We start from the raw sequence: 9,742 nt of genomic DNA on the forward strand, positions 1-9,742 counted from the left end.
TTAGTACTGCATGGTGTAGATAGGGCAGTACTGGGGGTACACATCCTACTATCCCACAGAGCTGTCATTTGTCTGTTGCTATCCCAGTTTAGCCACCCCATTCCCTTACATGCTTGATCAATAACATAGATATGCTAACAGAAAATTCCACACCATTAGTTTATTTTTTTTGTAGAGAATGGCTTACCTTATGCCTGCAGCTGTTGTGATGGTGGTGCTTGAGGGCTGAGTATGTCTGATGCACACAATACACTGACTATACATGGTCAGGTATAGGTGGTGTGATGTTTGGCATCCATTGTATTGTGTGTTTGAGTTAGACAGACAGAGAGACCAGTCCCTGGGGCCCTACAGTGTCAGTGTATGTGCTATGCATTGCCTCTTTGCCAAGGCCATGGCATACTGGGCACACCTCCATCTGCTGACAGGGTCAGGCTCAGGATGTTCCTCCTCCAAGTCCCTCTGTGCCTGTGGAGGCCTTGGCAATGGTGGGGGACTGTGTGTCCCTTCCCCATTTTGTTCCTGCTGCAGCTGTTTCCACAGGATCATATTGTGTGGCATGGCACATACTATGACCAAGTGTGCACATGTCTGTGGAGAGTACTGCAAGGCTCCACCGGATATGTCAAAACAGCGGACATGTGACTTGAGCTTCCCAAACACATGCTCTATAATGATCCTGGTTTGTGAGTGTGCCTCATTATGGCATTCTTGTGTGTGTGTGTGTGTGTGTGTGTGTGTGTGTGTGTGTGTGTGTGTGTGTGTGTGTGTGTGTGTGTGTGTGTGTGTGTGTGTGAGTGTGTGTATGTGTGCATTTCTTATGGGTGTCATCACCTACAGCTCCAATGCATAGCCAGCATTCCCCACTAAATGGCCATAGGGGATGCCCCCCTGGCAAACCACTGATACAGCTGTGAGGAATGCCAGATGTTAGAATCATGATAGCTTCTAGGAGAGCCAGCACACACATATTCATGATAATGCCCTGGGCATTACAGATGACCTGGCAGTTGATGGAGTGGAACCCCTTGCAGTTTATGTAGACCCTACCCCGGTCACCAGATGGTGCTTTGATGTGGATGTGAATGCAGTCGATGGCACCCAGTACCTCTGGGTAGTGTGTTACATGGTGGAAGAGATGCATATTGTGAGTCTGCACCTTACGGGTGGTGGGGATTTTAATGTGCTCCTTGGCATGTGGTCGCATGGCATCCAGGAACTGGTGGAGTATCCTGGGTGCAGATGCCTGTGAGACCCACATGATAATCCCAGTTGGTCTTTGGAAAGTACCTGTAGCTAGTATTCTTAGAGCTACACATACCTTGGTATTCACTGGGATGGGTTCCACTCTGTTTTTTTCTGGATGTGAGGCAAGGCCAGTACAGCTTCATGATTTGCTGCAGTATGTCCTTGTCCACCCTGTAGTGCTATACTATCTCCAGATCATGTAGCCCCTGGTAGATTACCCTGGCCCTGAACACTCTTCTCCTCCTCCTCGTAAGTCTGAGGAAGTTGTCAGCATTGTCCTCTTCACCACCCTCATCCTCTTGCACATACTGATCTATGAGGGTGACAGCAGTCTGTAATGTTTTGTTAGTTTTGTCAGGTAAAATTTCCCCATCTGTGTGCACCAATGGTGTAGAGTTATTGGGAAAAAAAACAGACTGAAAGGTGTTTGCATTGTTTATAGTATTGTGCTGAAGATGCTGCCTGTGTAGGATACATTCAACCTGCCAGCTCTATTACTTGTATTTGAGTGCCTCTATTCTGCTATTTCCCTTTTTTTTCTGGTTCCACTTGCCATTTCCTATATTTTTTATTTTTGTGGTTTAAATCTTGGTGCGTGTCATGCAAACCTGTTTAGGCAAGGTAAACAATGCTATACAGCATCAGACACACTCTCATGCTTACATATACAGGGTGCTGCCTTTCCTGTGCTTTATTTATTTATTTATTTATTTTTGTTTAAGTCCCACTGCACGCTGCACAAACCCATTTAGCTAAGGTAAACACATTTTGGCAGAAATGTCCCTCCCTGGACGTGAACACGCTCTTCATTTCATGATGTAAGACATTACAGCCTCAGATGCACCCCCTTGCTTAGTTGTGCTTAGCTAAGTGCAAACCTGGGTAAAAGAGTTACAATATGCTTACAGCAAGCATGATGCACCCCATTTTCATGTTAGTTGCTCCTCCTGCCTACACGATCCAGTTCTTGCACCTACACAGTTAGGTGCAGGTTCTGTGCTTAAAGTATTTTGTGATTCAGTAAATTTCCCCTCATTTGCATACCCAACTGCCTTAGCCCATAGATACTGCACTGACATGGAGCCTTTCCCCTTGACAACCACTAAACATTTATTCATGCCAATGGCCATATATTTGGCCATTGGCATGCCTACAGATGTGAATGCATGCTTTTATTTGTGCTGTCATGCCTCCATTTTCTTTTTTGCAGAAATGTGTTCAGTTAGTAACTGAAAACATTTCTACACTGACACTGTTCCAGCATGAAGACCTGGTAACTTCCTGAATCACTAATTGACCTCATTTTGCATAGTTTTCACCAGCAAATGAGGTGATTAGCATGCCGCACAGTCTTCCGTGCAGGAACAGTGTAGACAGACTCATGTACATTGGATCAGCTGTTTGCTGAATAGCTCAGCGGCCGAACTCCATGCAGGAGCTGCTACACTGTTCCTGCATGGAGTTTTTGCTTTTCTGAATCCCAGGGATGATCTTCTTTTCACTCATTTGCTGTGCAGTTCAACTTGTACATCCAGTCTACAGCCAAAGGAAGCCATTTCTGCCACCTTTCCAACAAGGTAATTTCTTGTAATCTCTTTCAAAATAATGATTCTGAACAGAAAATTAAGAAATGTCACATATTCTATTTTTGAGACATTCATTATAGCAGAAATGGTATACCCTTTTCTTAGTCTCATTACTTAAAACTACCATCTCTCCCATTTTATTTTTCTAGCATCTCTTTATATCTGTCTTTATCAATAACTTTTTGTAAATGCTTATTTAATGTCTGAGGTGATTTGAAAGGTCTTTGGTCACCTTGTCATGAATGATGGCCTGGCATATATCGATCTGTTTATGCAGGTGATGTAAAGAGCCTTTTCTGTTTTAACAAATCAACCAGACAATAAAGCTCAATGGTGCCCTGTGAATTAGCTATACTTGCATCCTTCAATCCTTTATAGCTGCACATTTTACATTATGTTATGAAAACACCAATACTAGAAGAAGCTGGACTGTTAGATTTCTCCTGGCTAAAGCAATGATGAAGTTATGTGAGGTCTATACCCCACTCAATGAAATCTTGTACTGATATTTGCTATCAGTCCTGTGTGAGGAGCTCTCTGTTACCTATAGGTTCAGCCTTTTCCTCTTGTGGTCTGCACTGTTACTGCAGCCACAATTAGCCTTACAAATATTAAAGAAGATCTCTCAAAGGTGATGCCAGATGGGAATGGCTACTGCTTATTTTTTTATTATTCATTTGCTTTTATTGTTCAGGAAAGTCTGTCAGGGCAGCAGTAACCCCTTTTCAACAGAAGCCCAAGTAGAAAAGCTTCATATACAGATTTACAATAAGATAAAAAATAGACATTGAATAGAACTGAGAGTAGTTTGCTGTACAATTAAAAGATAACAGTGATGTTTGAAAGTCAACAGTTCTTAATAATACTGGATAAAGGTAAGGATAGAGCAAGTAATATAAAAAGTCAGATATTAATCTTATGGAGAGTATTGCTTGCAACTTTACAAGTTGGATCATACCACATTTCTTTAGTCATCATCTTTATAAAAATGTTTATTTGTACGTATAATTTATTAAACAATGACACAGAGATGGTATGCCAAATGAACAATTTTATTGGCAAGGGTTCTGTAAGCAAGTGTTGAAAGCAATTATTACATTTGGATGTCAGAATGTTTCACATTGACGTTGAACAATCGGAGTTGAAACTTGTTAACAGTATGTGGATATTGGTTATTTATTCTAAATCATAAACATACATTAATGGGAACTGTATTTGGTTTTACATTGTGCATTTTTGCCTTCAATTAAGGAGCTTTTGTAAAACATGAAGAAAAACTAAAATGTATCTCAGCAGCTTTTCTTACGCAAGAAGGGAAAATGTGTATCTCAGCAGAAAACACAGTAACCATTGATATCACATAATTTGTAGCCAAGCAGTTTCGACCATTTTTTCAGTCAGCATACTCTCATTCCATTGAATCAGGTTTTGGAAAATTGGCACAGCTGTGAACAAGAGCAAATATAAAGTGATCAAGAGCTTAAATTGTTATACTTCAGACATCATTTACTTTTAGAGTGGATACATATACTTGAAAATGAGCATTCTTTATGTAGGATTTACACAATGCAATATACATTAAAAGTTATCATAATTCTATAATACTTTATTATTTACCAGGCTGATTTACTGGTAAAAAAGTAATGCATAATGTCATAAACCGGAAACCACTGTCCATATAGTATCAACTTTACTTAGACGTGTTTCTTTTGGATGAATAATAACAGCTTTGCAAAGTCATATTGTGTTATTCCATTTTTAACAAGGAATGCTATTCTAGACAGAAATACCTTTTATTTCAGGGTAGCAGAAAGATTTTTGATCTGTTTAATTGTCTTGTTAAATTACACAAAATACATAAGTAGAGCTCATTGGATTCAAACTGTGGAATATATCGCTTCTCTATTCTGTCCCAAATGAGTACAGCTGAAAAATACTCATCTGACAAGACTGAGTCATCTAAGTAAATTAATATCAGATCATATTGTGACTATACAGAAGCAAAGCTGTTGGCATGCATCAAATAACCAAGAAAAAAATGAAAACTGAGCAACTAAAAGCATGTTTTTAAGAAGTTAACTTAGAACTTATTTTATAGAGCTATATGCAAGCACAGAAAGTAAAGTCTACTGTGTTGATGATAGAAGAATATCATTAATGAACTCAGTATATTAAAATGTTGTATTTACTATACAAGCTCAAGGCCAGTTTATGAGAATGAAGACTTTTGATGTTAGATTTTCAAGATTACTGTGTGATGTAATTTTCCAGTTATAACCACTTCTAATTATGATGTCATTCTACTTTGTCTTGTGGAGGAATTTTTGTCAGAGGTTACTACAGGAAAAAAATACTCTAGATATTATAAAAACAAGAACAATTGTTTTGTAGAGGTAACATTTCCAACATACAGATGGTTTACTCCTGCACTCCCCTTATTTAAATACACTAACTCCATGATCATGTAACCATAGAAAAAAAAAAAAAATATATATATATATATATATATATATATATATATATATATATATACATATATATATATATATATATATATATATATATATATATATATATATATATATATATATATATATATAAATATATATATATATATATATATATATATATATATATATATATACATATATATATATATATATACATATATATATACATGTACATATATATATATATATATATATATATATATATATATATATATATATATATATATACATATATATATATATATATATATATATATATATATATATATATATATTATATATATATATATATATATATATATATATATATATATATATATATATATATATATATATATATATATATATATATATATATATATATATATATATATATATATATATATATATATATATATAAAGCCCCTAAAATGTTGAATCTCTGCTGGCGCATTCATTGAAAACATTGTGAATGTGATTTTCTTTGGTGAACAGCAACTGTGGAATTACATGTTCTGTAACTTTACTCAGTGAGTTGTAGTTTCATCAGCTTTTTACTTGACCAATGAAAGTAAAGCCTTTAACCACTTTATCATGTTTGATATCCTTCAACTGGACTTCATTTCACTTGAGTTTGTCTCTCCCTTTTGTTCTTATTTTCTTTAAATAACATTTCCACACTTTGTATAAATATGTTCTTCTGCCATCTAGTCCTCTGCTCTCTCTTAATGCCCTTGCGTTACTGTGGAGAATTGTAAATGTTATGATACTTGCAGTTACATACTACTGCTGATGTTGCTTAGCTGTGGGTTTTTACACCATACTTCTATTTATGCTATTTTCATTATAAGGAAATACACACACATTTATTTAAACTAGTGCCATATGTATTGCAATAAACCATTTGATGTTTACTATGAGATGTGGGAAATCCATCCACTATTCTAATAATATATTTCTCTTAAATGTGTATATCTAGTAGATGTTAGATATGTAAACAGACACACACACACACACACACACACACACACACACACACACACACACACACACACACACACACACACACACACACACACATATACATGTGTACAAACTTACAGAATGTATGTATTAGTTATTTATCTCTTTCTCTCTCTTTCAGTATATACATGTGTGTGTTTGTCTGTGTGGCTGTGTATGTTTCTGTGAGTCTGCGTATTTGTATCTGTCTATCTTTTGTTTATCTATCTATCTATCTATCTATCTATCTATCTATCTATCTATCTATCTATCTATCTATCTATCCATCTGTTGATATTAATCTGGGAAAGAATGCCACTGGAACAAGTGACACTTAAAGGTGAAAATCAGGTAAATGAATGTGTTTACTATAACAGCAGAAATGAATCAGATGGTGTAATCTTAATAGGATGCATCAGTGGGCAATATGATAATGGATTATATCCCAAGGGGAAAATACTCCTTGAATAGACAAGCTGTTTCATCCCCTTAGAGATCCCTGCTCAGGTCTCAGCCTTAATAATGTATTGATATCTTGTGACCAGTAGGGATATGAAAACCAATCTAGTTGAGAAGTGACAGATAAAGATCACCATGATAATAAAAAAAGGGGAAACAAGTGCTACCAGGAGCTGTTACTGCAGATAAATGAATTCTTATTTAATGATAAGCAAGAAAGTGATATATGATATGATGGTGTACAACTGAAGAAGAAAGATAATGGAAGTAATTGGGGCAGACTTATCCTTAAAGTCAAAGTTCAGATTTGTCATTGCAAAGCAGTTTGGAACTGAAATATTAGTATATAAATGGAATGGGTTACCTGTATGAGTGGTGATTGCAACATCTCACAATCCTGGGGGAGGTAGACAAAGAGGATGGGAATAGTAAGGAGTAAATAACATAAACTGACTACCTGATAGTGCAGACTACGCAGACAACTTACCTTTTTTCTGCCCTGGCCAGTATGTAAAGCAAAATAATATAATTTAGCTACTAATATGGATGTTCTATGACTTAGTATTTTTAAATACTTGTTGCTTGTACCATATAAAAGGAGGAGGGCATTTTCCTAGAATTCTGACTGTAGGTGGAAGGCACACCATTGGAAAGCATTGCCCTATTTTTCCAGTTCCACATCGTACAAATTCTTCTTCTGTTCCATCTTTTTCACCTTAAAATAAAAATACATGAATTGTATTTGAACAGGTGTCTACATTAAATGTCTTAACATGTTTTTAATTGCTAACAACAAATTCATGCACTGCAAACACAAATCTGTGTATTTTCACAGAATATGGGTCCAGTTTATTTGCATTTTAACCACTGTAGAGCACAGAAAAACATGGGGCTCAATGTCTTATTCCATGATCATTGTCTTGTTAATTTATTTAGGTTTATAGGTAACTACAAGGCTAGCTATTCTTCTAAGCCATTTAAGCCTAGTCAGTATTTTTCTTCAAAGGTAGAAATCAAATCCTGCACCTTATGTCGTTAAACACCTTGACCATTATGCCAGTCCACTACCCTGAGTAACAAAGTAGGCAATGCCAGCTGGAACAAAGAATGGAACTTCCAATATACAAAAATCTCTTCTTTATTTGAAACAAAACCGATTAAGTGCTTTTATCTGGTTGTAATCAGGTCTTCGTCAGGATCTAGAAACTCAATACAATGATCCAATTTAAATCACCCTCCCAACAATCTCATGTACTCAACCGACCAATCAGTCCAATAAAATTAGATAGCCACCCCCAGAAGGGTCAAAGCTCAGAACTTAAATATGCATAAAACATTTTTAAAATATCTCCAAACATTGGTTGTACTTACCAATGGTGGAACCAATTCAAACAATGAGGACTTTTCAAGAAGAAATACAGAGCGATGATGAAAATTTGATGAATCTGCTTGCATATTCTGTGCTTTGCAGTAATTTTATCAAATTAGCTGAACACAGCTGTCAATCACCCCTAAATTCTCAGTAATCCACCCAAACTCTCCCCTCTCATTATTTTATGATTAATTTATTATTCTTGTGAAGAAATACAAATAATTTGTAATGAAAGCCTAGATTTGTCAGTCATTTTTCAGACATCCATACCACATACTGAGAAAATTAGTTATTTAGTCTAACGTCTACGGTTACTTATTGCTGTAGTTATTGTGGATAGATTACATGTTGAAATAAGACAGCAACATATGAACCACCAACATTATGTTTGCTGATAGAATAACTCTGCTGAAATGGTTGTCATTGTATGCTATCAAGCTATAAAACTGCTATAAAAATGTGCATTATAAAAAATAAATATATGAAACATCTCTGACTTGATTATAAAACACCTATTTGGAGAAGGTGTTTTCCATAAATGTAACACTATAAAATCATGTACGATTTAAAATCTTGTAACTTCAACTCATATTTTGTTTTCTGCTATTTTCTATGAAATGCTTCATCTGATTCACAAATCAGTATCTCATAATATGAGGCTGCATATCTGAAAGGCAAAATATTGGATTGCGTTTTAGTGAAATATTTGCATTATTTTTATAAAAATGTGTTTACACCAAAAAGTAGTTTTTTTTAACTGCTAAATGGATTTATAGCAACAGTATTCCATTCGTATGCTCATGGTAAAGATGTCAAGTGGTTATTCATAAGCTGTCATGACACTGCTGCATAAACTTCCACTGTGAGTTAAGAGATTAAGCATAGGAGGAATAGGCAATGAACTTCCAATGTAAAACTGTACCTTTTGGCTTGGTATTAGTTAATTACATCACATTTAATGCATTTTGTATAAAGAAACATTCATTTAAACATCTTTAATATCAGAGTGATGCTCTGTTAAGCTTCATATGGACTTGTATTTCTTTTATTTCATTGTAGACATTTCTTAGTTTGGGTGAGACCAATGAACTGTCTAAGAGACTTGCTCAAAGTCACACATTGGGCAATCAAACCCTTCATGTTGGATACAGGAAGTAGTTTGTTAAGGGTTCAGACTCTTAAAGATCATGTGCAAACTGACAAAATCAGATTAAGCTACCTGTTTTCAAATTGCATTTCCTTGGTATTTGCTTACCTTTGCAGGCTTTCTGTCATTTAAGTTTGCATTCTCACTTTTCATTTTAAGAAAGATCTCTTCCAAAAAATGTCATCCATAGCCATAACTTGCTCTGCCCTATGTGATTACTCTGCCGGAAGCTTTGCTTCCTTGCTGATTTGCTGACATCACACTGGAATCAGCAGAGTCCATTACATAATCAGTAAGAGGGAGAAAGGTGTAAAGAGAGGAATTTTCAGACTGGTTCAATTTTACTTACAAGTTTGTCTAATTTTCAGTTTTAAGGTTAGTTATATATTATTGGTTAATCTGGTTTTCAAATCCCCATGCATTCTGTGTTGCTTTTGTG

At 35.5% G+C, this 9,742-nt stretch overlaps 1 long non-coding RNA gene across 1 annotated transcript; it reads right to left on the bottom strand.

Moving 5' to 3' along the window:
* Window positions 1–3,865: 3,865 nt before the first annotated feature.
* On the bottom strand, window positions 3,866–7,427 carry LOC122802836. The gene is made up of 2 exons (XR_006364993.1): window positions 7,373–7,427; window positions 3,866–4,279 (listed from the first exon to the last, which is right to left on the bottom strand). It is a non-coding gene; the product is annotated as an uncharacterized LOC122802836 (long non-coding RNA).
* Between the last annotated feature and the right edge of the window lie 2,315 nt (window positions 7,428–9,742).

This window comes from Protopterus annectens, chromosome 5.part0 (genome assembly GCF_019279795.1).
Source record: "Protopterus annectens isolate FY-2018-M chromosome 5.part0, PAN1.0, whole genome shotgun sequence".
Lineage (NCBI taxonomy): Eukaryota > Metazoa > Chordata > Ceratodontiformes > Protopteridae > Protopterus > Protopterus annectens.